Raw genomic sequence first — 27,421 nt, 5'->3', positions numbered from 1 at the left:
GCTAATCCTTTGTGTTGATCTTCAAGGCAGTGTGTACAAAACCAACTATTTTTGCCTAATGGGATGATGGTTAAGTTTATCTCTGCCTATTCTTTAGAGCTGATGCTGGGGGTGTCTCTATAGATATATTTAATGTTGCATCGTGTTTATTAATTTGTGTATCCAGACCCATTTAAAAATCAATACGTTACTATGCCAAAATTGTTCAGAATGGCATATTTTCCTACCAGAGTGTTCTGTACATTATATATTTTAATTAAAGCTGAGTTTTTTATGTCATCAAAGGGGCACTAGACATGGTCTTGTTGTATCTCTACTTTATGCAAAATCCTTGCCAACAATGACAGGCAGGGAAAATAGTAAAATATAGCATTCAAACAAACAAACAAAATATTCCTGAGATTTTGTAAAGCACAAGACAGTTTGTGTGTGTTATCACTGGCTAGCAGGTTCATTGTTTCATTGGAGATGTCACAGTGTATTCACTATTGAAAGATGCTAACATTTAATGGCCACCACTGTATCTCTTGAAGCTATCTTCTAAGTAATGTTTTATTATTCCCAATAACACACATCCACCATCAGTAAATACCTTCAATTTCTCCTGTACAGTAATTTGGTGAATCATTCCATTTAAAATTGAGTAATACCAACACAGCAGGGATCTCTGAGTGACTTCTGCAAGCTCCTTCATAGGAACAGGTATTGCACTCATAAAAGCTAGTTATTGTGTAAAGAAGGAAGTTACTACTTGAATCCTTTATCAATAACACCCTTGAAAAAGTGCAGTGTTTGTACTGAATATATTACACTCATCTGTTCTGCCTGCTGAACTTCTAAAGTGCTCAGCACTGTAACATCTAGGTGCCAAAATACAAGCTTAACAATAGATTTCTCAAACAACAAAACAACCCTCTCCCAAACAAATAAAAAACCTTGCTCTCTTTAATTCACGTTTGCTTATTATTTTATTTTATTTCCCTACCATTATTCCTGCCTTTCATCTCATCCTTTGACCACGACAACCTATGCCAAGATCATTCTTAGACCTTCCTATTTGCTAAGTATTCATCTGCCCCTAGGCTGAAGATCAGGTCTAGTGTGTGCCGTGCTAGGTGAGTGCGTCCAGAGATCTATGGTACTAATGACTATTAGTGGTTATATCAGTAACAGGCTTTGCATACCCTTATGTTCCTGGCATACATAAGTTAGATAAAAGCATCAAATATTCTTGCTGCCAGGTGCAACAAAATACTAGTTTATTTCTTAAAATCCAGAACTTTATTACACAAGAACTAAAAAGAGAGAGAGAGAGAGAGAGAGAGAGAGAGAGAGAGAGAAACCAGGCTAGTCCCTGAGGCACGGGGCACAACTTATCTTACCTTGGTCTAGGTGGGCTCTTTGCAGATGACCCAGAATACATGCTTCTTTCCAAGCCCCCCCACCCCAGGATCAGGAAACCCCTTAGGTTTTAAAGTGACAGCTTGTAATTTTTACACAAGTTCAATATAACACACACACATGCATTTGCAAAGTAAGGCATGCCTGACTTGTTGGCTTGACCTAATTCTCCTTTCACTTATAGCAGGTGTATTGGGTGTGACTCCAATGTCTTCAGTGGAGTTGCTTCTTATTTGGGCCAGAGTAAGGGGATATTAAAGCTCCTTATTTCTATGTTAACTACATAATTCATGTCTATTCTACAATATACCCTGATCTTCTGGAACTGATAAATTCCTGCTATATAAAACTGATGAAATCCAGGTAATTTAAAAAGAGTATTAAAGACAACTTCCTTGATCTGTTTTCTATGTTGTTCATTTTTGAGATACGTAATGAATTCTTGTAAAAATGAGCAGTAATGATCTCTGTAGCGGGGTGGACACCCGCTCAGGCCCAGAGGGGTTTAGAATAGCCCTGAGAGAGGGCTGTTGTAGAAGGAAGGCAGCAGGGCTGATTGGGGAAGCAGCCTCAGCTGGGGGCCAGGCCCCAGTCAGGGCCCAGCTGGCTTTATAAAGGCTGTGAGGCAGAAGCCCAGGGAGAGTCTCCCTCTGCCTCTAGAGGGAGAAGGGCCTGGCTGCAAGGTGGCAAGCAGGATACCTAGTTTGGAGCAGTGCTGGGGAAAGGCCAAGGGAGCCTGGGAGCTCCGGCCTAGGAAAGCCCCATTAGGTACGGGGGTTGCAGGGGCAGCCACGGGTAGGCAGAGGCAGCAGGTCCAAACCCAAACTTGCCTGTGATGAGTGGCTCATACTGCAGTCTGCCCCAGGGTGCGGGGGCTAGCTGGTGACTGGCAGGAGCCTATGACTGAGGTGAGGTAGGGGTGGGGGTTTCCCTGGGAGGGGGAGACCCAGAACTGTGGGGTACTGCCAGAGGGCAGCATCCAGTGAAAAGGGCACCAGGGTCCTGGGAGGGACACGGGAGCCAGCAGCAAGGGGAGACACTGGCCTGAAGAGGGAGCTCTGGAGGCTGGAACGTTAATTCCCGGAGACGACGAGCAGGAGGTGCCGCTGGTGAGTCTGTGCCCGGTTACAATCTCTCTCAGGCCCATGGCTCATGAACTGGCTGCTGGTAGAAGTGGCAACTACAGGATCACAGAGCACTAGCATTTTGAAAGAAACTAACTGTTCCTTTGCCCGTTATGAAACATTCTGACACTTTCTGCAGCAATTCAAGTGTATCTTTATTCCAAAGCTCAGCTAACGGACTGATTAGAGTAAATAAATGTGGTCTACGCTTCTCATATTAATTAAGCATGGCTAACAGGAGCCTAGTTCTGTCACCGCCATGTGTACAAAGGCTTTGACAATATATTCAAGATTTTTAATAAGGTATGTCGATTCAGGATTTATGCAGTGTCCTTGTTGGAGTTTATCATTTTAGATTCTTAATTTAGTTGTTTGGGGTTTGCAAAATTATTTGAAGTTGCTTATGGCGGTACTGGTAAATTGATTAAGCTGTTCAGAGGGGCTTGACAGCACAATGTCTAAGCTGTTGATCCAAACCTATTGCAATCAATAGTAATCTTTCTTCAGTGTGCTCTGGAGCAGATCCTTTTTGCATAAATCTTTCAGTTTTGCAGAAGAGGGCCGATTCTCTGTTGTAGTATCAGAGTTTCCATCAGTGAAACTCCACTGGAATCAGTGGAATTGTGTCTGATTCCATTTGGTGGAGTTCTTCTCAGTACAGGTATTGAAGGGTATGTGCTGTTCAGGAAAGACAAATAAAGGTAAGATGGTGCAGTAGCATTGTATATTAATGATGAGGTAGACTTAGGGAGGGAAAGGAATTATTTAATTCAGGCACCAATGTTGACACAAGAACAAAGATATAAATTGGCTATCAAGAAGTTTAGACTTGAAATCCAATGAAGTTTTCTAACCATCAGAGGCGTTAAGTTCTGGAACAGCCATCCAGTGGGAATGCAGGGGAGGGGTGAATCTAATTGGCTTCAAAACTAAGCTTGATAAGTTTATGTACGGGATGGTATGTGGCCCACCTGCAACAGCTAGTAGTAAATATCACCAACGGTCAGAGATGGGGCACTAAATGGGGAAGGCTCTGAGTTACTACAGAGAAATCTTTCCCAGGTGTCTAGCTGGTGGGTTTGGCCAACATGCTCAGGGTCTAACTGACTGCCATATTCAAAGAAATTTTTCTCCAATCAGATTGGCAGAGACACTGGAGAGTTTTCACCTTCCTCTCCAACATGTGTCATGGGTTACTTGCTGATTTAAACTAGAATAAATGGTAGATTTTCTGTACCTTCAAGTCTTTAAATCATTATTTGAGGACATCAGTAACTCAGGGGTCTATTACGGAAGGGGTGATTGAAGTTCTCTGGTGGGGGTCAAACTAGATGATCACAATCATAGGTGCTGGGAGTGATGCCACACTCCCTGGAAGCGTTTACAGTTTGGTTCAATGGCTCTCAGCACCCCCACTGTTCGAATTGTTCCAGCACACCTGAGTAAAATGGTCCCTTTTGGCCTTAAAGTCTGAGTCTATATTGTTGCCACACAATGATGAATCAGGCCCATGTTGATTGGAACTAGGGTGGGGGTGACTAACAGATTTTTTTTGTTCACTGGCAATTCAGAATGTGTGTGTGTGTATATATATGTATTTAATTGTTTGGGGTTGAACTTAAAACAATAATTTTCAGTTGAAAAGTTGAGAAATTCATTTTGGGTCAAAAAAGTTTCATTTTGATTGAATGTTTTTTGCTTTTAAAAACATTTAAAATAAAATTTTTTGATATAATTTCCAAACTAAACCCCCAAAACTTTATTTCAAAAATGTCAAAAGAAAATGCTTTTGATTGGGTTTCTTGGATTTTTTTTCTGATCAAAACAGTCTGGCAAAAACAACATGAATTTGTGAAATATTTTGATGTCCCTGAATCTGCATTTTTCATTGAAAAAGCTTTCACCTGAAAAATGACACCCAGCTCTATTTAGGACACACACATGGTGTCATAATAATCCTGAATGAGTGTTGGTTTATGTCACAAGCAATGTACACAATGCATAATGACTGATTAACTCTATTCAATAGACACCAGACTGGATTAGCAAGCAGGTCAGGATTGGGGTGCATGGTAAATCTCTGTGAAAATGTTTGCAAAGCATTTATTCACTGTAAGACAGACCTTAGCCAATGCTTTTATTCTCTGTCTTCTGAAAATAAATTATATTTATTTCTGTTGAGAAATAAAAACATTCAAGCTTAGAACAGAGTCAATGTCTGGGAGGGGTATGACTTTTATATGAACAGCATTCAACAAAAATTGAAAAAGTAAAATTACAAAAGAAGGACAAATCCTGATGGGGTATATATAGTCAGTTATGCTCTTGCTTCTTACCTTTTTCTCAACTCAGTAACAAACTTCCATGAGCTTCAGCCCTCCATATTACACCCCTACAAGTTTTGAAAATGCATGCTGATGTTGGAGACTAGGTACTGACCTACTGTTAAGTATAGATTGATAGTGACTGTCTCTTATAGACAGTGGGGGCATTCAAATCACATCCATCTATATTAGTGGAGAAGTTTCTTCCTCACAACCTGTTAGTTTACACTCTACTTTTATGCATACAGTATGGAATTGGCTGAGCTTTTAGACCTATTTGAATAAAAATGAATATACCGATCAATTTTGCCATTACATTTTTTATTAAGCCTGTGCTCAGCTGAACAGCTTCAGTGCAGCAGCTGCAAAAGTCATAAAATACATAAAGTACAAAATTCACATGAGGCTATTTCAAGTAAATTTTGCTTATTAAATTTCTGCATGATGAAGGACTTTTCCCATTTTGTGCCAAAAGTTCCAACTGTAATATCTGTTCTATGTTATCTGTAGCATCAGCAAGTAGCTCTGAGGTTTCACATATACATGTTTGAACATTTTGTGAACTTCAAATTAATATCTTTTAACTTTCCAAAAATCATAATTCACTTAGTAATTTTCTCAGAATTCAATGGTATGTACTTTCTAGCTGTCTGAAGCTGTGTGTCTTTGGGATGAGCAGCATGTAGCCAGTGGTTTCAGACTTGTTACCCAAACTTAAGGTACTATATTACTATTTCTCATGATGTATCTTCCATTAAATGATCATTGCGACACTCTGTACCTCAGACTAACACCCTGAAATCCCCACATTCACCACTGTCTATAATTATGACATGTTTTATACAAAGTATACCTTGTGAAATATCATTTTAAAAGTCTTGATCTGTTGAAGATTACTATCCTGTTGGATTGTATGTGCTAGCATTATATGGGAAGTTATGAAGTATTGCTGCATGTGACACTGCAATACTTTGTGAGGTTGGGAATACCCACAACTAGCCTTTCAGGTACAATGATGGAGTAGCCAGACAATGGTGATGGCCCATTAGAGGGAATCCACTCTCCAAAGGGCCATCCCTGAGACTTCTTAGAGGGAACACAATCCTGTTTGTACCATCTGTCAGGGTGAGACAGGATTCAAATCCTGATTAGTTTGTAGAATTTAGACTGTGAATTTATTTTTATTTCTTAGGTAACCAACTTTGATCTCTACTCTTGCTACTTATAATCACTTTAAATCTAGGTTTCTGTTGCTAATAAAGCTGTTTCATATTTTACCTAAAACAGTGTGTTTTGGTTGAAGTGCTTGGAAAATCTCAGCTCAGTTTACAAAGGCTAGTGTATGTCCATTCCACACAGAGGGAGTGGCAAACTTAATGAACTTACACTGATCAGGCTTCTGACCAGTGCAAGATGGTACAGTTCTGGAGTTCAAGGCTGCGGAGCATGGGGAATTGGCTGAAGCCTCCCTATTGATGGTTCATGAGTGCCTGGGAGATCACTCATGTAACTCTGTTGGATGTGTCCCTGCCCGTGGATTTCTGTGAAGTGCAGTGCCTGCCAGAGGTTTTTAGCTTGATACAGCATCAGAGACACCCCAGATTGGACAGATAGAAGATTCAGTGGTCCCACAGTCCAGTTTGAACCCCTTTTGATTACAATCATCTAAAGCGTTTTTTAGGACTGTGACCTAAAGATGTCTTCTGAAGCACATTCTGTTTAAGTATGTCTTTAAACATGGGCAGAATTTTCCCATCAGGAAAAGAAGACAATTTGGGACAAGATGGGTACATTAAGAAGGGATCTGTCTCTCTCTTTGCTATAAATAACTATATCACTAGTACCTGAAAAGCAGTATTTTTTGCACTGTTTTGTGTTAATTTTGGGAAGTATTCACTGTCAGCTCTGAGAAAAGTACATACTACTGAATGCAAAATATTTGGGCATTCACCTTATGAAAATCTTGACTCACTGGACAAAGGTGTTCATGTTTTAAAAGTAACTTTGTTTTGCATGCTAAGTGACTTCAGAAAGTGTGAATACTGAAAGCATCAGAAAGATGTACTGATATAACATATGGCTAACAAAGAGCCTGAATCAAAGTAGCCAGAAGCTATAACTATACTTAATCTTACACTGAAACTGACCTTAAAAATAAAAGGATGGGTGATGGGGTAGCTCTTGTCATTCTTTGCATCCTAAAATTTAAAAACATTGCCTCTTATTTTATGTGCCCAAAGTTCAATATTCAGGGCCAATAGCAAAACAAGAATCCTTACTTCATCTCAGGACAGAATGCTTGCATGGTGCACTGCTCAGACATTTAGCCATGGTGAATCCTTATATTCCTCATGAAACTCGGAGTAAAGCTCATTTGAGGACTGAATTGGGTCAGTTCACAATTACAGTCACACATATATCTTGGTCAGACCTGAACCTGTAATTTCATTCTAACCATAGCCTCTGAGTGCAGGAGCGGCTAGCAGCTCATTCCAAGAGAGAGTGCTGAACTGAAAGTCAGGATCCAAACATTTATGAGCTTCCAGGGATGTGGGGATCTGGACTTAATTTCTGGGTTTTGTGGGCAACTGGATCCAAAACCCAGGAATGCAAATGTCAAATAGGTCCTGTCTCCACAGACCCCACATACCAAAACTGTGCCCTAAAAGGGGGTTACACAGGAATTTACACCCCTGTTGTGTATCTCAGAGGAATGGCGTCAGCCTACTATATCTTTGAAGGTATGGCCAGATCCAGATTTTCCCCTTCCCCCATGTTTTCTAGGGTTAATGGTTTCCTCACCCACTCCTACACATACACTCAGCACTTCTTAAAATCAGGTTTCTGAGATATATTATAAGTGCTTTACTATTTTATACTTCATTTGTAGTGGCCCAAATACATTGATTTATACTCCACATTTTATTATTAGTGTTGGACAAAATTCAAAGAATCAGGAGTTGTATTCAAACTGGATATTGATCCAAAGTGTGTGTGGGCAGAAATGATATCAAATGTTAATTCAGGTATGTGCTGGTATAACGATACTGGTTAAAGCTGGGATAGGATTCAAGAACTGAGTTCTTGTTGAAGGTGCTTTGGGAGTGCATCTCTGTAGTGTTGGGCGGTATGGTAAAAATAGTTGTGCTTTTATTTTAATGGGAGCTGTATGTGCTCAGCTTCTCTGACAATGAGGACATGTATCAATACTATTGGATATTTATATACCTTTACACAGTAAATATACAGTAGTATTTTCAGCTATCTAAAACTCCTAACACTTGAGGTGGGAAAGTGATATTACTTATGGCTGTCAGACATTACGAAATTGAAAATGATGAACTTCCAGATAGTCACAGACATGCCAAGATAAAAGCCCAGATTCTTGGAAATGACATGACTATCATCACTTGTTGACAAAATTGAAGGAGAGAACCTATAACCTACAATAATTGAGTTGGCTTTCAGTTCCATTTCTGCATAAGCAAGGAAAGTAAGAACACATCCTGGGCATATCAAACCCTTTTTGAAATGTCTATGAAGAAATATAAAGGATTTCTAAACAATTTGATGGAGCATTTTAATGGCTAATTGTCTAGTACACAGGTGCAGTTTAATCTATTTGAACCACACTGTTCAGCTAACACTACTACTCAACGTTTCAAAGGGCCAGCTTCAAATTACATCTTACACAGTTTTATATGAAAGGTTGCTTCACTCACTGAAATAATTCTCTACAGCAGTAATTCAGTGCATCTACTTGTCAGATGTCACCTAATCATAACCATTGAGGATAAGAATTAGAAAGATCAATGCACTTAGGAGGCTGGGATTATTTGACTATAACTTGTTGCAGTGCATTACTTCAGTTCAGATTTTATCTAATGATTCACAAAATGCACTTTCTGAAAGTACTGCAGTGATGCTCCAACCCCCTAATTTTCAAAGCATTGCACATGGTTTAGCCATGCAACACTCATCACATCCAAAGGGTGTTATACAGTTCCCAACACCCCTGTCAAATCTTTGACATTTCTCACTTAATCACAAACTTTAGATGTAAGATGGCAGGTATCTATTAATTGTCAATCAAGTATGAGATTTACTCATTACATCCCAGATCCTCAGCTAGTGTAAATCTGTGTCGTTCCATTGACTTCAAGGATCTGGCCTGACAGGTTTAGAGCAATGCTGTCGAGTGCTTTCAAAAAAGTTTTAATGTATTTTTAGAACTATTATATAAAAATTGCCTTTAGAAAATTGAAAACAGCGTTATGTTTCCTGCCAAATTTGCCAGGTAGGGTCTCTTGGTTAAGGCAGTTGAATGCTACCCTGGGGATCTGGATTCTATCCCTACTTCTGCCAGAGAGTTTCTATGTGATGCTAAGCAAATCTCTTAAACCAAGCTTTCCACAGGCAGTCACTACTTATGTTTTTCTAGGTGCCTGACTTGAGACCCTGTGATCTGATATGCAGAAGTACTGAGAGTTCACAATGCAACTGAAGTCAATGGGAGCTATGCTTTGAACACTGAAAGTGTTATATAGTGGTAAGTACTCTGAAAAATCAAATTGGGCACCCAAATTTAGCGGCTACTTTGGATTTTGATCTCTCTGACTCCATTCCCCATCTATATTACAGGCGCATTATGAAGATAAGTTCATTAATGTTTGTGCAGCACTCAGACATGATAGTGAAGAGTGCCATAGAAAAACCAGGAGGAAATTAACAATTTTGAAGGGTTTGAATAATGTGCCATAAATAAGGAATAGAGCCACACAAAGAGCAGACAAAGGGCAGGTCTATACTACAGCCGGTATCAACACTCTGAGATCGATCCACCAGCAGTCGATTTAGTGGGTCTAGTAAAGACCCCACCAAATCGACTGCCGATCGCTCTCCAGTCAACCCCTGTACTCTACCCCGATGAGAAGAGTAAGGTTAAGTCGACAGGAGATTTTCTCCCATCGATACCCCACGGTAACTCGATCTAAGGTACATAGACTCAAGCTATGTTATTCACGTAGCTGGAGTTGTGTAGCGTAGATTGACTTACCGTGGTAGTGTAGACATAGCCAAACAAATGATCACTGCCCATTTTGTGCACGGAATGAGGCAAGGCCCAGTGGAAAAAGTAGTATCTGAAGATGTAAATAAAGACCATATCATAAGTGTAAGGGGAGGGAGGTGAATTTAGGTTGCAACAAGCAACCTTAATTCTGGCATTTCTTAACTTTTGAGTTCTTGATTTTGTAACCTTAATGTTTTTAACATGATTTTTTTAAACTGGTTATATAATTATACATAAAATTGTTTATAAATATACAAAACATTAATTATCTGTGTTTGCCTGTATAAATATATGAATGTGTGCACACAGCATACTTCCTTGCGGGGAAAAAAACAGTTTATATATGTAAGTTTGAACATTATGTTAACATACTGGTTGAAACAGGACTATGTTACACAAACTGGATACCCTTTAGTTTGCACACTCTGGGCCTACGTAAGGCAGTTACAGCACAACACTTTAGTCCCCACCGCAACTTGTGCCCCCATAATCTGCACTGCAGGGCTGTGTATACAAGGCTTTAGGTAAGTTACATTTTGACACACAAACTACTTAAGAATGTCTCTTTAAATACATGCAAGGATATATTTGAATGCCATGTGATTAACTTAAAAGTACACAAGCACTAAAATTATAATTGCATTACTTTGAATATGTAAATCTTCAAGGACATATATGGATGTTTAAGTTGGATTAAAAATCCCCAATTATCATATTAGCTGTTAACTATTTGATAAAAAATAACCCATACTTAAAGATCATACTATTTAAAATCCAACATTAAAGAAGCATCTATCCAATGTACTAACTAAAATATAAAGTTTATGGTATTTGCCGCTATGTTAGTCAATTATGTAAGTTGACTTCTTAATTAAGAGTCTGATCCAACTCCACTACAAAGCATATTAGTATTACCAGTGACTTCAATGGAACCTTGGTCTGGCCCAAAGTCTGGAGTTCCTAGAAGTCTGGGTACCTTAATCATCAGTTAATTCATGTCTATCTGAGGAAATACCTTTGGTGCAGGGAGCCTCCCTATCATGCTAGTTCTACACTTCATCTTGCAAGGGTTGTTGGCACAGAGGGTATGCTCTGCAGAGGTACATATGTGCTGGGATGACATGGGACCATGCATGCCAATGGCACATGGGGCTCGTTGCGGGAGTTTCTGACTAGTCTCCATCTGCTTCAAGGTTTGTAGAGGTCATGGCAGTGGGAATGCAATTTAGGGATCTTCTCAGGGCTACACAGCCTATGCCAGGAACAAAACTGCTGTCAGCACCCAAAAGTTGCTGAGACACAAGCCACCTACCCTCAATAATTGTGCCAGGTTCTTCCCCAGTGGACGAGAGAATTGGAGCCCAGGTACAGCCTTCAAAACAGGGTTTGACAGAAAACTAGCAGACAGAGATTTTGAGGCTATTGCAGATTTCAGTTAGTGTAAATTCTCAGACACCTAACACTTTCATACAGTAACAAAGTATTATAAAAGACATTCAAAATGTTAATTTTACTAAAGTGACACTCACCTACATATAAAGGTGCCTTTTAAAGAATTATATGAGAGTCTTATCTCAAGCTAATAGATCTAAGTCATTAGCTTGAACATTATGACATCTATACATTGTACAATTAGGGCCTTTCTTAAATAATCTTAAGAAAAGACATGATCGTGCTTCATCCATATAAAGTTATTACTTAATCTTATTAATTTATATTCTCTGTCTTTATGCCACTGGTACCATATATAACCTCCCATTTTCATACCTTATGCAAGATTATAATATGAAAAGTCCTTGGTTACTGATAGAAGTATAACCTTTCTTATGCTGCCTGTCGTTTACCCTTGGGCCAAAAGCCAAAAATGAATGTAAGTTCTGCATCACATGCAGAGGAAGCCGGTGAGGCTCAGCTTTTGTCACAAGGGGAAAGGCAGGGAAGTCTATCAGTACAAGACATTTAGTTACAAAGTAGACCAGGAAAGTGGCAATGCTAAATATGATCCGTTTTTGCTTTCATTTTAATTAGGTTTTTCTTTTATCTCTGAAAAGTCAAGTTTAATGACACAGAATGTACATATCTAGCTATAAACTGGGATATTTTATTATTAAAATCTGGAAGGAACCAATAGGACCTACTTTTAAAAGTGATAATGTTGGTTTTCAACCAACATCATCTTCCTGATTTAAACCAAACTGATGTATATTCAAGTACTTCTGTATTGTATACGCACTCCCAACATCTATTTTGCAGCACCTATTTTTAATTTAAACAAATATTAAATTGTTTGTGCAAAATTCTTATATATTGGTGAATACTTCCTGTCCGTGATATCTTTTTTGAGAGATTTTATATTGGAGAAAATGAAGTATCACAGAGCAACGGGCAAAATACTTTCTTTTAGGTCAGAAAAGCACATCTCAACAGAAATTAGGGACAGCATATATGTTAGGAACAGAAATCTGCCATCCAGGTTACATAGCTATCTTTTGGGGATTTATTTTATTTCCCTTTCTTGCTTTTCTCCTCAGTGTTCACTCAGGCATTCATTGACCATTTCTATACAGATTGCTCCACATCCAGAGCTTCAAATTGGACCCTGGTACTTCTGTCAAAGATTTAGACCTCAGATCTGCAAATCCTTACTCATGAGGATATGCAAATAATACTATTTAAATGCTACTTAGATGACAGGCTGTGCAGGATTGTGTCTATTATTTTGTTCATAATATCTTAATAGACCTGTGTGGCCTGATCCCGTGCATGCATAAGTCAATGGGAGTCTTGATTAAAAGGAGCAGTACTATATAGACAAATCCTATGCTCACACAGGGATTCTCAACTTTTTGTATTGTGGGCCAGAATTGAACACAGAGACTTTACTATTATACTTAACCACCTGAACCACCTTTCATTCACAGAAATTACTTATATGGAGAAGGAATATTTGGAAAGTATTCAATATATTTTCCCCTCTTTTAATGTGAAACTAAAGCAGGAGAAAATAAGTGGTATGGCCATAATTCAGAAAGGTACTTAAGCACATGCATCATTTTAAAGGTGAGTAGTTCCAACCAACCGGACTTTTTGCATACTTCAAGTTAGACTTGTGCTTAAATACCTGGCTGAATTGGGGGCACCAGCAAATGATCCATGAATAACACTTTGTGAAAGATGCAGATATTTGAGACAGAGCTCCTAATTTCCAAACCCCTTTTTTCCTAAGTGCAATTTTAATTGCAATAAGAAAAGGAGTACTTGTGGCACCTTAGAGACTAACAAATTTATGAGAGCATAAGCTTTCGTGAGCTACAGCTCACTTCATCGGATGCATTCAGTGGAAAATACAGTGGGGAGATTTGGTAACACCCATTGTTTCATGTTCTCTGTGTATATAAATCTCCCCACTGTATTTTCCACTGAATGCATCCGATGAAGTGAGCTGTAGCTCAGGAAAGCTTATGCTCTTATAAATTTTAGTCTCTAAGGTGCCACAAGTCCTCCTTTTCTTTTTATGGATACAGACTAACACAGCTGCTACTCTGAAACCTTTAATTGCAATGTTCGGTCACAAGATGGCAGCTCTGCTTCATAGTTTTATTTCTGCTTTAGTGGTGGATTTTTGGACCAGCTACAAAAAAGCACCAATATATGCTTCTTGTGTGGTTAAATTCACCCTCTCCTCTCTCTAGGTAAATATCATTTAGAATTCTGAAAGAGGATATATTAATATACCTATAGTTTTTTCTTTTCAATGAAATCCTACACAGACATGCCCAACAGGAATATTAATGACGAATAAGGCCAAGAAGTTCAGACATACCCTTTCCATGGAATTTGCAGTCTGCATCACCGTAATGTTCATCAAAATATAATGATGCCTTTTGGAGACAACTGAACATTGTTCCTTTTAATATGTTTCATTTATTACACGTATATGACACACAAATGGATTCTCGGTACAAAGCAATATTTCTCTAAATTCCTTTACTCCTTTTGCCCTTGTTTGTATTTTCATCAACTGAAATAGTCTTGCAGCATGCATGCATATGTATGCCTGTTCCCTTTAGCAATTTTCAATACTGGACTTGGATGTGGGAGTTGGTAGCAAAGCTCTGCTTGTTATGAGAGTTACTGGAGTGCACCTGGAACTCTTCTGCTACATATCCTTTCTCATATTATGATGATTGGCTCCTACGTGCTAAATTCCACATGTGGCTTGAGTAGTCCTATTATACAGTGATAAAATGTCTTCCGATGTATTAGATAACTGTACTTATACAAAAAGAAAAGGAGTACTTGTGGCACCTTAGACTGACAAATTTATTTATTATATAAGCTTTCGTGAGTTACAGATCACTTCAGCGGATGCACTATGGAAAGTTTTAGTCATGTTCAATGTAAAACTCTCAGTCAAACATTCTAGGATTTAATCCAGCACCCACTCCCCCAGAATCCTTCTCTAGTTTAAAACCTTGTGATACAAAGTGTGACCATTGAGATGTAATGCCATTTCTTGCCTCTAGCCTTATTCACTTATAATCCCTCACATTAAAGTCTATATTGCGACTGGCCATTGCACAGATGAACAAGGAGGGAGGGCACATGAAGCTTTCTGTGTCACTTACACTTTCTGTGCAAGGGTCCATACAGGCACTGCTTTCTCCTTGTGTCCTCAGAAGCACTAACCACCATAAAAGTCTGAAAGAAGCAGGTGTATTGCTCCCATCACTTGCACAGCAGCCAACAGTAGAATTGTTTGGAGAATGTTTTATTTTTTCCCCAGTGAGAATATCAACTTTTTTTGAAAAATTGAAAAACAAAATATTTCAGTTTGGAAATGCTGTCAAGGTGCCTAATGCTCCCATTCTTTTTATAAGCCAGGCTCCTTGGTAAGACTGCAGCCTCCCATGATGCACTCTCTGTAAGGGCAGGTGGTGGGAGATAATCCAGAGGGAGAGCCTGGTCCATAGCGGAGAATGAGGACAAAAGGAAACTACACTTCCTCTCCTGAGAGGCACTACTGTGGCATCCACAAACAAAAATAGTTTGGTTTTCAGCCAAAATCAAACTGTTACACAAAACATTACATTTTCAGTGGAAATCAGGTACTTTTTTGTGAAAACTTCATTGATGCAAAAGCTCAATTTTCTGTTGAAAAACCATTGTGATGGAAAGTTTTCAACCAGCCCTAGCCAGCAGAGCTGTACTGCACCATTCCAAGGGCAGTACGATGTGCATACAGACCCCATTCATCAGGGAACTTCAAGAAGTACTGTACCTGCCTTAAGCTGTCTTTGGGGTGGGTGGCTCCATGCTTCACCTCACTCCAGACTGGTCCTACCGGCACAACACTTGGAAGCATTACTTTATATTAAGGACTTGCCTAGCCTATCCAAATCCATTCTCATTTTTTAGATCCCTCTTCCTTTGTATACAGACTGAGTGACCTCACTGTATCATTAGCAAATTTCATCACCTTACTACTTAATCTTCTCTTAAGCAAAGTACATTAAATCATTCTTCTGACCTTCATGGCAACCCACCAGCACTCAGTTCTGTTTACTCTCAGCAGCATCTACTCACAAGCACAGCGAGTCTTTGAAATCCAACATTGTTCTTAATAGCTCAAGTCCACTAACACACAATGTTTACTAACCTTGATGAGTCTTTTGAGTCTAAATCAAATGCTTTCTGAAAGGTAGATTATGTCCATAGAATCCAACTCTCTACTCTTTAAAAAAAAAAAATTCTCAAAATTTCCTCTCAAAATCAGAATCCTTGTTTCTGAATTTAATACCGCTGAGAAGTTGTTAATGGATCTTTAATTATATCTGAATTAAAATATGCAAGTGTCTTTGCTTTGAGCCAGTATTAGCTAAAATATTATCTTAAATATGTACATAATAAATAGTATATTTGATACCATTACTAATTAATTATAGGTTGCATAAAAACTGAAAAGTTGACACAAATCTAAAATCAGCCCTAGAATTGCCCAGTGTACATATCTGTAGAGTAGTAACACATTTCTACTTGACTATTAATAAATTGACTGTATTTTAGAATACTAATGATGTTTGTTCTATTCTGCATTGTGAAAGAATTACAGTAGTTCAAATAAGAAAGATGAGATTCATAGGTCTGCAGTATATAGGTATGCTAACTTTTTAATGCTTTTTTTAGTACTAGCATTTTTTTTTGTTTTGTTTTTTTTACACCTATTAATTAGGTATCTTTGTGCTTATAAGGATTGACCTCTGTCCACTGAACAGGTACAGTATAGGTAGCTTTAGTGTAGGTTTCCCTACACAACTCTGCCAGTGTTCTTCAGCCAGTCCACAGGAATGAGGAGATTTTGTTTCTGTGCCATTCCATTCCTTGTCTCTCTGAGGTGACTGCAGACAAGCATGTTAATTATTATTTACAATAAAAATAATAAAGCAAATTAAAGTTCTGTCTTCTCTTCCTCACTCGTTGATCAGACAATCACTCCTTTCTTCAAATCCCTACACTAGCTCTCCCTTGACCAAAAATGTCTGGGCCCTACAGCTCCAAACACAGGCGTCTGTCAGTCAAGTTAAATAAGAGTTCAGTTAGTTGTCAGCTATAGAAAGACTCTTATGTTCTCTCTCGGCAGCAATCAGCCAGTAATGGCCAGCACAGGGTCTGATGCTCTTCAACCAAGGGAGCTGCTCAGGATCAGAAAAGTGAAAAGATTGCTGAAAACCTTTCTAGCCCAACCTCCCCCTGATCTGCAAGTTCTGTGCTGCACCTCTGCAACTAGCAGCACAGAATTTCACCCTAATCATTTAAGCCCGCGATCCTGAAAACAGGTCAATACTGTTGCATGGAACCTTATTTAAGTCTGGAAGGGCTGCTTTTGGGTACAGGAGTCTGCCTGTGTTGTAATTCCTTACAGGACTGGGGCCTAGATATTTAATTCTGATCTAGTGAAAATTCTTATGCTTCATCTCCTTCTTTGTCCTCCTTCAGATCTTCCATACAGCTCAACAAGTAGGGACTCAGAATGAGCTTCATATCCGTGGATATCGCTTGTATGCATGCGAGTGTATGATTCAGATTTTGCTGGGCAAGCAGAATCCTCCACAGCAGAAGAACTGAAATGTCATCTTTTCATGACACTTTAAGCATTATTATAAAATCTTATCTGCAGAATTTATACAGCTGTGTATCTGATTGTGGAATATAGTGAATGGAACATTGCCTTCCAGAACACTTGCCGGGTATCTTTTCCCTCTGGTAAATTGCAGAGATTGGCATTTAAGTTGTTTCAGGTCTAGGGTAAGTCCAATATCACCATATGATGACAGGAAAAACATTTGATTAGATCACAAACCGTGAAAGATTCAGACAGAAGGGAAAGGAGACTGAGCTAGAGAGCCTGATTTTCAATCTCTACAGGATTTCTACATCCTTATTACCTTATTTTTCTCATAAGATGCTGTTTGTTTTCCTCCTCTATCACTATTGGATACACATCAGCATCTCGTGGCCTAGCTATTGGGGTAAATCCACTTAAAATGTTATGGTCAGAATTCAATATGTGGGTGGACATTCTTTACATTTATCCTAATAACACATTTGTTGGGTTTAGCTGTTTGTTTTTCAGGAATTGGGTGGGAGGGAAGATCAAGAATCCTTAGCACATCTGATTCTTTGTGCGCTGCGTCCCCTAAGAAATGTTTGGCTAATATGCCTCTGGATTTTTAATGGCTGGATGATTGGCTCAGCAAAGTAATCCAACCTTAATGTCTGTTAAAAGTGCTAAGCATTTTCAGGATGGAAATACATCCTTTTGAATAATATGGTATGGATTTTATTGCCAAACCATTTGCTCAACCATAAAATAGCCATTGGGTCTAGACTTGCAGCCCATACTGAAAGCAATGGGAGCTATGCAGGAGTAAACACTGTAGAATCTGGCCCATGATTTGTCATGTAGTTTTGAGATTCAAGTCTCAAGTGGGGTTTAGGTTGTTCATCACCTTTCCAGATCAAATCGTTATATATTTAGGCCAAGATTTTCAAAAGCACATCAGTCTCATTTTCAAAACTGACTTAGGCACATAGGAGCCTAAGGCTATGTCTACAGTGCCCAGCAATTCGGTCTATAAGGGTGTGAGAATAGCAGCGCACACAAAGTGCTATGCTGTAACTCTGCTGTGTGGATGCTGTGGGTGTGAACTAAAAGGTTCCTAGTTTACATTAATGTAGTCCTGTTGGAAGAGGATTACATTAGGTACCTTTTAGGTCTCACCCACAGCCTCCACCCAGGGGAATTACAGTGTAGCACTTTGATGCACACTGCTGTTCACACAATCAAACAGTTTGAACTGTGGGGCAGTGTAGACAAGCCCTAAGTCCCACTGAACTTCAGTTGGACTTAGGTATTTAGGGGACTAAATCCCTTTTGAAAATGGGACTTAGCCTTCTAAGTCACTTTGGCACATTAGCATATTATATTGTAAGTGACATCCAGAGGGATTCAAATAATGAATATACAAAAAGGGAATATTAAAGTACTCGCTAGGGTCTGGCCTATACTAGAAAATTCGGTTGGTTTAACTATGTTTGTTTGTCAGGGGTGTAAAAAATCCACACCTGGGAGTGGCGTAAAAGGGACAGCTAAGGGGGGATATGATAGAGGTCTATAAAATCATGATGGATGTGAAGAAAGCAAATTAGGAAGTGTTGTTTACTCCTTCTTTTAACACAAGAACAAGGGGTCACCAATGAGATTAATTGGCAGCAGGTTTAAAACAAACACAGGGAAATACTACTTCACACAACAGTCACCCTGTGGAACTCATTGCCAGAGGATGTTCTGAAGGCCAAGACTATAACAGGGTTCAAAAAAGAACTAGATAAATTCATGGAGGATAGGTCTATCAATGGCCATTATCCAGAATGGGTAGGGATAGTGTCCCTAGCCTTTGTTTGCCAGAAACTGGGAATGGGCAACAGAAGGTGGATCACTTGATGATTACCTGTTCTGTTCTTGTTTTAACTGTAAAACATTTTCCTGCTTCTCTTTGGTACAAATATATGTTTTCATCTGTCCTTTAAAGATTGATTGCCTATGTGGACAGAATATTTAGATGCATCTAAATGGCACAGTGAATAACTGAGATTAAATATAATTGTGCCTTATGTCAAAGCATTGCTGAGACATTTGCTATTTTAAATCAATTTTATTTTCTCCCATTTAAACCTACTGTGTTAGTAGATATGCTGATTGATGTTTTATATTATGGTGGCAAACAATTGCAGGTTAATGCCATATATATGTAGAAGTGTGTATATTGTATATACACATGACTCTTGGGCCATATTTTGTGGAGCCATGCGGAATTTAACATAATTACTGGCATTTTGATGAAAAAGAGAATCAGGTCGCTGTATTTCTGAACTCTATTCTCTGTGTCCATGGTATCATATATGAAACTTTTAAATTAGGACATAATACATGTCCTGGATACTGTGGTGATAGCTACAACTAAATTAAATGGCTACTTTCCCCCGTGAACTAAGATGTCATTAAAATATTCAGAAATAATAACTATTTGTGCATCTTCTCTCTCCAACTTCATAGTTAGAGAGCAAATACACATTTGCAATGCAACAATAATGCATTTACATCTATATTTATTGCAGGAAGGACAAATTGTGTTTTCCAATTTTGATTAAGTGAACGTTCGGTATATTGCCTTGGAAAATTAATATTTGAAAACAGTTGGTTTGAGGTAGACACTAGCCTCGCAGACTTTAATAATGGACTGTTGAAACAGATAATTTGATGAAATTTTCTTAGCTCATAAGGTTCTTAGCTCAATATTTTTAGTATCAAGAATATTTATACTGGTCCTAAACATCCTGACAGAACACTGCATCTAGAGAGATTTTATTAATAATATAATAGATCATTAATGACAATTGTGCTGGGAAGGGATATAGAAATACTGTAAACAAGTCTTTCTTCCATCTTTGTTATTATACTGCCATTTTGTAATTCTTATTTTCTTAAGGAAAATAACAAATAAACATGTAATGGAAATCCACGTTAACACCTAGTTAACTGAGATAACTGATGCAGAATAGCAAGTTTAATTAAATCGCGTTACAGGTGGCAATTCTTGATACTTTATTTCAAAGTGGTATTGGTTTACCAGTATTACCAATGGCATATCTGAACTCTCTTGTTTAATTAAAGTACCGTTTAGCCTAATCAGTTCATATTAGAGATTTTTTTTTCTAGGCTGCATCCGACATTTTCTAATCTGTTATCTGCTGTGTGAATTGTGTTTTTCCATATTTTCAGAATGGTTGGGAGAAAAAAAAAAGCCCTGTATTTATGTTTAATAACAGTTTTCTTGCTCTGTGGGCCCACATTTTAATTTATGGAATTTATTTAGTTTCTTTAACTAAAAGTATGTTTTAAAAGTAGAGCAGCAAAAATAAGCATTGGTTAACAAACAGTAAGGGACTTCTAAAAGTAATTATCATTATTGGACAGTATATGTACATACTGGCCATAACAAGGCAACCCTTTTCCATAGTAAGATAAAAAATGGTTTTAAATTAGCACAAATGAAGCATTTCAGCACAATACAGGATTGTCCGGCTATGTCAGAAGGAGGACAGGAGACACTGGGTGTTTAATTAGGCTGCAACTTTATTCTTAAATGTCAGGGAGTGACCATCAGATAAAAGTGTATGATGCAGGTAATTCCATAATCATTTACATATACCTGGGGGGGCTGCATCAGCCCTTCCCCTTTACCAATCCTCGTCCCCAGCCAGCCTGCTGCTGGGACCTGACTACTCTTCCCCCTCAAAGGAAGGTGTAGTGAGGCTATAAAATACAGGGGGTTAGCTCCGTGCTGTACCAGTTACGTGCTTCAAATGCCTTTGTTTCTGCTCCCTTAAAAATACTACTTTTATATCATTTACCAATCCATTTTATCTATTCATCATACCCCTTCCTGCTCTGGATATTGGCCATAAGGAACAACCAGCAATTAGCTTGGTTGTTCCCACCCATACCTAGTCAGGTTCCCAGACATCTACTAATGGTCTTTCTAATATTGGCCAAAAAGGTGTCAGCTCTCAAGTCTTACAGGTGGACCCCATCCTCCTGATCCTAAAAGTTCCAAAAAAACACTACCAGAAATGCTGTCCTGAACAAGGCCACCTCTTGTCCCCAGTGACATATTGGTTCTAGGAACCATACCAGATCCCTAAATGATGGGATGATGATTATCCTCTTTGGGGCCAGTGCTTTGAGACCATACTGCTGGAAACCTCCAAACTAAAATACCACTACAAGGATATGGAATAAGTATGAGAGGCGACTCAGTGAGGTGAAGAGGACAGGCACATGAGAATAGGGAAAGGGGTATTAGTAAAGAGCAAGGCTTCAAGCCAAATTTATGTCAATGGAGTCACTGACAACATTCCCTATGGGAACAGGATTGAGCCCCAAGAGAACAAAAAAATATGGTGAGCGGGAGAAAAGACTGTTAGCATTACAGACCATGAGAGACAAGAGACAGTAATGAGTCAATAGTTAAGTGGGAGCTTCTGATGTCCTAAGGAATCATATGCTGGGTTGCTGCTGTTCAGGAGAAGGGGAGACAATGAAGTGAGGATGTGTGGAGTAAAGGCAAGGGTACTGAGGCTCAAAAGATTTGTGTGCTGCAGCACCCCTTTGGGTGCGTCTGAGGGCTTCATACCTTCACCCTAGAAACATGCTACTAGCAGTTGGTGATGGCTTTCTGAGGAAAAGGGAGAGGAGGGAACAACCACTGGGGCATATTATCTCTGACTTTAACATAAGGAAACAGATTTAGGCCCAATCTTTTTAGGACATTCAGAATCAAGGATCACCTAGCGTATGATTGTGGAAATTGTAGAGGCTTAACTAGTGAGCTGAATTCAGCTATTCAGAATGCATGAGGGCTGCAAGTTGTACAACCATAAGTAGCACCTGGTAGGTGTTCTAGTTCTGTGCCTGCTCCCTAACATTAACAGTGGTGCTTCCTGGCAGAAATAACACACTCAATATTTTTTAAAGGAGAGTGATCACTTTAGATAAGCTATTACCAGCAGGAGAGTGGGGTGGGAGGAGGTATTTTTTCATGCTTTGTGTGTACATAAAAAGATCTTCTACACTTTCCACAGTATGCATCCGATGAAGTGAGCTGTAGCTCACGAAAGCTTATGCTCAAATAAATTGGTTAGTCTCTAAGGTGCCACAAGTACTCCTTTTCTTTTTGCGAATACAGACTAACACGGCTGTTACTCTGAAACCTGTCAATATTTTTTCTTTCAAAACACCTGTACCCGGTCTACACTGTATCAGTGCAGCAGTAAAGTAGAAGTAGGTCAGACTTTTCATAGGTTTCAGAGTAGCAGCCGTGTTAGTTTGTATTCACAAAAAAGAAAAGGAGTACTTGTGGCATCTTAGAGACTAACCAATTTATTTGAGCATAAGCTTTCGTGAGCTACAGCTCACTTCATCGGATGCATTCAGTGGAAAATACAGTGAGGAGATTTATATGCACACAGAACATGAAAAAATGGGTGTTATCATACACACTGTAAGGAGAGCGATCACTTAAGATGAGCTATTACCAGCAGGAGAGCGGGGGGGTGAGGGGGGAAGAAAATCTTTTGTAGTGATAATCAAGGTGGGCCATTTCCAGCAGTTCACAGGAACGTCTGAGGAACAGTGGGGGGTGGGGGGGAAATAAACATGGGGAAATAGTTTTACTTTGTGTAATGACCCATCCGCTCCCAGTCTCTATTCAAGCCTAAGTTAATTGTATCCAGTTTGCAAATTAATTCCAATTCAGCAGTCTCTTGTTGGAGTCTGTTTTTGAAGTCTTTTTGTTGTAATATTGCGACCTTTAGGTCTGTAATCGAGTGACCAGAGAGATTGAAGTGTTCTCCGACTGGTTTATGAATGTTATAATTCTTAACATCTGATTTGTGTCCATTTATTCTTTTACATAGAGACTGTCCAGTTTGACCAATGTACATGGCAGAGGGGCATTGCTGGCACATGATGGCATATATATATATATGTATATATATGGCATATATCACATATATTCAAAAACAGACTCCAACGAGAGACTGCTGAATTGGAATTAACTTGCAAACTGGATACAATTAACTTAGGCTTGAATAGAGACTGGGAGTGGATGGGTCATTACACAAAGTAAAACTATTTCCCCATGTTTATTCCCTCCCATCCCCCACCCCGCTCTCCTGCTGGTAATAGCTCATCTTAAGTGATCACTCTCCTTACAGTGTGTATGATAACACCCATTTTTTCATATTCTGTGTGTATATAAATCTCCTCACTGTATTTTCCACTGAATGCATCCGATGAAGTGAGCTGCAGCTCATGAAAGCTTATGCTCAAATAAATTGGTTAGACTTTTCATAGTGTAGACACGCCTCACACTGTAAAGACTCCAACCTGTTCATGTGAAGAAATGATACCTCTCTCTCCTTTGACAGCAGCCAGGCTGCCTGCCTTGCTATTCTATGCAAAAATCACAAATCAACACTGGTTTCTTTGAAAGATTCATGAACTTCAGCAAACCCTTTGACTAACTTGGTCCGAGGTTGTAGTGCAAACCAAAGCCAGATGAATTTTGTTTGGCTTCAGTGTTTGAGCTAGGATTAGAAGTCAGGATTCCTTTTCCTCTATCCTGTGCTATTAGACAACACTCCTCACATGACTGAACTCCTGTCCTTCTGGCCAGATGCCACAAGAGCTGCTCAGTAAAGATTGTGGCTCAACTAAAAGCCAAGGGATGGAAAGTTGAAGCGGACTTATTACCATTAGTAGCAGCAACCCAGATGACAACTGCTTCACTTTTAAATGACTCGAGGTTCCTCACCCAAAATAAGAAAGCAAGATTATGGAATCCAAAGGCTGCGGGGTAGTTATAAATAACCCTCCATCTCTTGGAAAAATCACTTTCTATGCAAGCGATTGGGTTAGGATTTGATGGCTGGCTGGCTGGCTTGCTTTTATAAATGAAACCTGCAATTATCTTTGACATTTACAGAGTCCCAAATACCAACATCCCAGGGATATGGGACCTTTGAGCCCCTCAGGGCTTGATGTGCATTATCTCCACCCTCCCCCAGCCTCTTCACTTCTCTCTCTTCCAACTCACTTTCATTCCATTACTTTGCAATCCCAGAAATTCATTATTAACTATATGTTTTGAAAAAGAGAGGAAAAAGGCCTTCAGGAGGTATACCCTGATTATCCTAGAAAAGATAACATTTCAAAAGCAAGGCAAAAGAGAGAGTCAGGAAAATAAGATTAGTGAAAGACATGGTATTATGGGCCAGCACAGTGACAGAGACTGATTATAGTTTAAAAGATTCTGCCCTTAAAAAAATCAAACCCTTCAATCAGACCATTTCAGCAACATTATACAATAATTTACCCACTATCTGGAGCTCTTACACTCCCTGTGCTATCTCTAATCTGCAGTAAGTTTTAGTTTTTGATTAAAAAGTCTTCCTAACAGGAAAACCACTGAGGCTTTTCTCTCAAAGAAAATCAAGGCTATTTCTCTGTGCTCCTGTATTACTGTACAGTTAACTGTTCTCTCTACAATAATGAACTCGCTGTTCAAGGGACCAGTGTCACCCTGCTACAACTTCACTGATTTGTGTGAACAAGGCCAGTTGTCATTGTACTAAATGTGCTTTGGGTGGAAAGAGTTCATTTTGATCTCTGAGGGGCAAGCTGATTAATAAATAAATACAGTCCAATTAGAAGCGAGTGCTGTGAGATCTGGTGCAAAGACAACTGAAGCCAGTGGTAAGACTTGCATTGACTTCAGTGGTTTTGGATTAGGCCTTTAGGTAGCTCTTAGGTGTGCTGACTGTGTGAACAGAGATGAGTGACCAGTTTAGGGATTATATTTATCTATTATACTTACCATATTTTATACATAGATTGCAAACTCTTTGGGGCAGGAGCGGTCTCTCTTGTTTTGCTTGTATAGCACATAGCACAATGAGGTTCCGGTCCATGACTGGGGCTCCTAGATGCTATGAGAATACAAATAATAATAATTAATAATACGGCTATATTCTCATTCATATCTGCAATCGCAAGATAATATATTCTAATTTCTGTGATCCACTTACCCAGCAAGTAACTTAAAATGCAGTAGCACTACATATTGCAAGTTAGAAGTCACAGTCATGCTGTATTTGAAAAATATATTGGGCAAAATTGATTTTAATGGGAATTTTGCTCAAGTAAGGCATGCAATATTTGGTCCAATACTTGTAATTTTCCTGTGTTTTTCCTCCCACAACTGACAGGAAAGCAGGACTACTCACATGAATAAAGAGACCAGGATCTGGTCCTGCATGTATAAACAGAAATTATCTTCTTTCTAAGCAGCCTTTCGTACTGGGTTCATTCAGTGATGCTTGAATCTAGTGTACATCTCCATGGAAGCAGTTTTAAAGTCAAGGGCACTTGATATTAGTATATGACTTATTTTTAAGATCTTCAAGGAAGATTTGTGGAATATATCACGCTTACTAAGGGATAGATTTCTGTCTTTTTGTCCTTTGCTTCCAGAAGTGACATTGCATCTGGCACTTGCTTTGTTTTCAAACCACTTTGCACAGCTGATTCCATAATCACCTGAATATGGATTTGAGTGTCCAGAAGGGGTTGCTTGGCAACAAAACCAGCAGTATTTTCTCTAACACCTTCCTGTTTTCAGGTGTATTTTCATGTGTGTGGAGTCAAAGAAATTTCTGTATTTTACTTTATTCCATTTCACCGTTCCCACAGCTGAATTAGTTTCTGAAATATTTAGTGTGACTTTTGTTGGACCCTAAGCAAAGCAAACTTTTGAGGCCTTCTATCTTTTAAAGCAGCTGTCTGCTCCACTGCTCTTTTGAGCACAGGAGTGTGTGTTTGGTGGTGGTTAGGCGCATGCTGCCTGAAAAAAGGATCTCCTCTATAGCCCCTCAGTGCTGGATGATGTCTGGATATGTTTGTTACAATCAGGTGAATAGGAGAATGCTATGTCTGAGTGACTTTTCAAAGAAAACTGTTTCAGGAAGATATGTGCTTTCAAGGAGAAGTGAGGGTACTTAACATCTAGTGCAATAGTGGATTAATTGGAAATTATAGTAGTAGTATTACAGAGAAATTAACCAATTCCAATTAAACCATCTGCTAACCTGCATCTTCGCTGGAGAGAAGGGAAGAGGGAGGGAATCTCAAACCAAACATAACTTTTGAGGTTTAAAATATTTGGATACATCTAAGATGATGATGTATTATCTCTACCCATGCAGTGCTGAGGCTTTCTTCTTAGACTGCCAACAAAGATGCCAACTGGTGATATTTGTGAAGATCTTTTACTGACACACACTCTCACCTACCAACAACTTCACAGGGGCCATCATTCCTTTTATATTGGCAGGAACTGACAGTCTATCAGATAACCTTCAATCAAAGAACTGAATCAAAGAATTATGCTGGAAGGGTCTATATGCTATTAACACTGCCCTGAATTATACCCCCCAGTTCTCTTAATGCCGTATGTAAGCACAATAAAAGCGGGAAGGTGTGTGCCAGTGATAGCCATGCTACATGATATCGTATACACACAAAATGATGCATTTTATTTGTTGGTGGTATATTAATAGCATTTTCAAATTGAATGATTTGGCCTTTCCTCTCATCCCACAACAAGTAGCACCATAATGCATACAAACACTACACAGAAAGTGAATCTATGGTTCATTAGCTTGCTGCACACTAACTCTTAGTGTGGTCCCTGCCACTGCACACTAACAGTTCTATAGTACATTTTGATGTGCTACCATTTTGAGTGGGAATCTTCGTGCTATGGAACTTTTAGTGCACGGTAGTAAAATCAACATGGTGAGTTAGTGTGAGGCAAATTCGTGTGCTGTAGATTCACACCTTGACTTGTCATGCCCTAACTTGCCATAGACAGGCCCTCTGGAGAAATCTTGATGTTAGTAAAGTAGTTATACCTGTGAAACAAGTTTTAGAGAGCAATGGTAACTTCCACCTTCTCTCTCTCTCTCTCTCTCTCTCTCTCTCTTTCCCCCCATCAGATGCATAGAATGGAACATATAGTAAGAAGTGGGCTGTAGCCCACAAAAGCTTATGCTCTAATAAATTTGTTAGTCTCTAAGGTGCCACAAGTACTCCTGTTCTTTTTACAGAGGGAATGAAGCCTAGAAACAGTTTGTGTTTTTATGGAGGGAGACAGGAGTAAATTGAATGGAAATATCTTGTTTTAAAGAACATGCAACATGCCCCAAGCAGAACAATAGTAGAGAGAGAGAGAGAGAGAGACCCTAATTTCTCAGGGATTTTGCAATCATCATAAAGTTCTTGATTAGCATGAACCACCTTGATCGCCAAACCAAGCATG

General features: G+C 39.0%; 1 long non-coding RNA gene across 1 annotated transcript; it reads left to right on the top strand.

Annotated features, from left to right (window-relative positions):
* Positions 1–2,405: 2,405 nt before the first annotated feature.
* On the top strand, positions 2,406–16,991 carry LOC122461778. The gene is made up of 3 exons (XR_006283948.1): positions 2,406–2,510; positions 9,291–9,398; positions 16,917–16,991. It is a non-coding gene; the product is annotated as an uncharacterized LOC122461778 (long non-coding RNA).
* The last annotated feature ends 10,430 nt before the right edge of the window (positions 16,992–27,421 follow it).

Source organism: Chelonia mydas, chromosome 9 (assembly GCF_015237465.2).
Source record: "Chelonia mydas isolate rCheMyd1 chromosome 9, rCheMyd1.pri.v2, whole genome shotgun sequence".
In the NCBI taxonomy this organism is placed as follows: Eukaryota; Metazoa; Chordata; order Testudines; family Cheloniidae; genus Chelonia; species Chelonia mydas.
The sequence above is the reverse complement of the archived record's forward strand: the minus strand, read 5'-3'. Positions and strand labels throughout refer to the sequence as shown.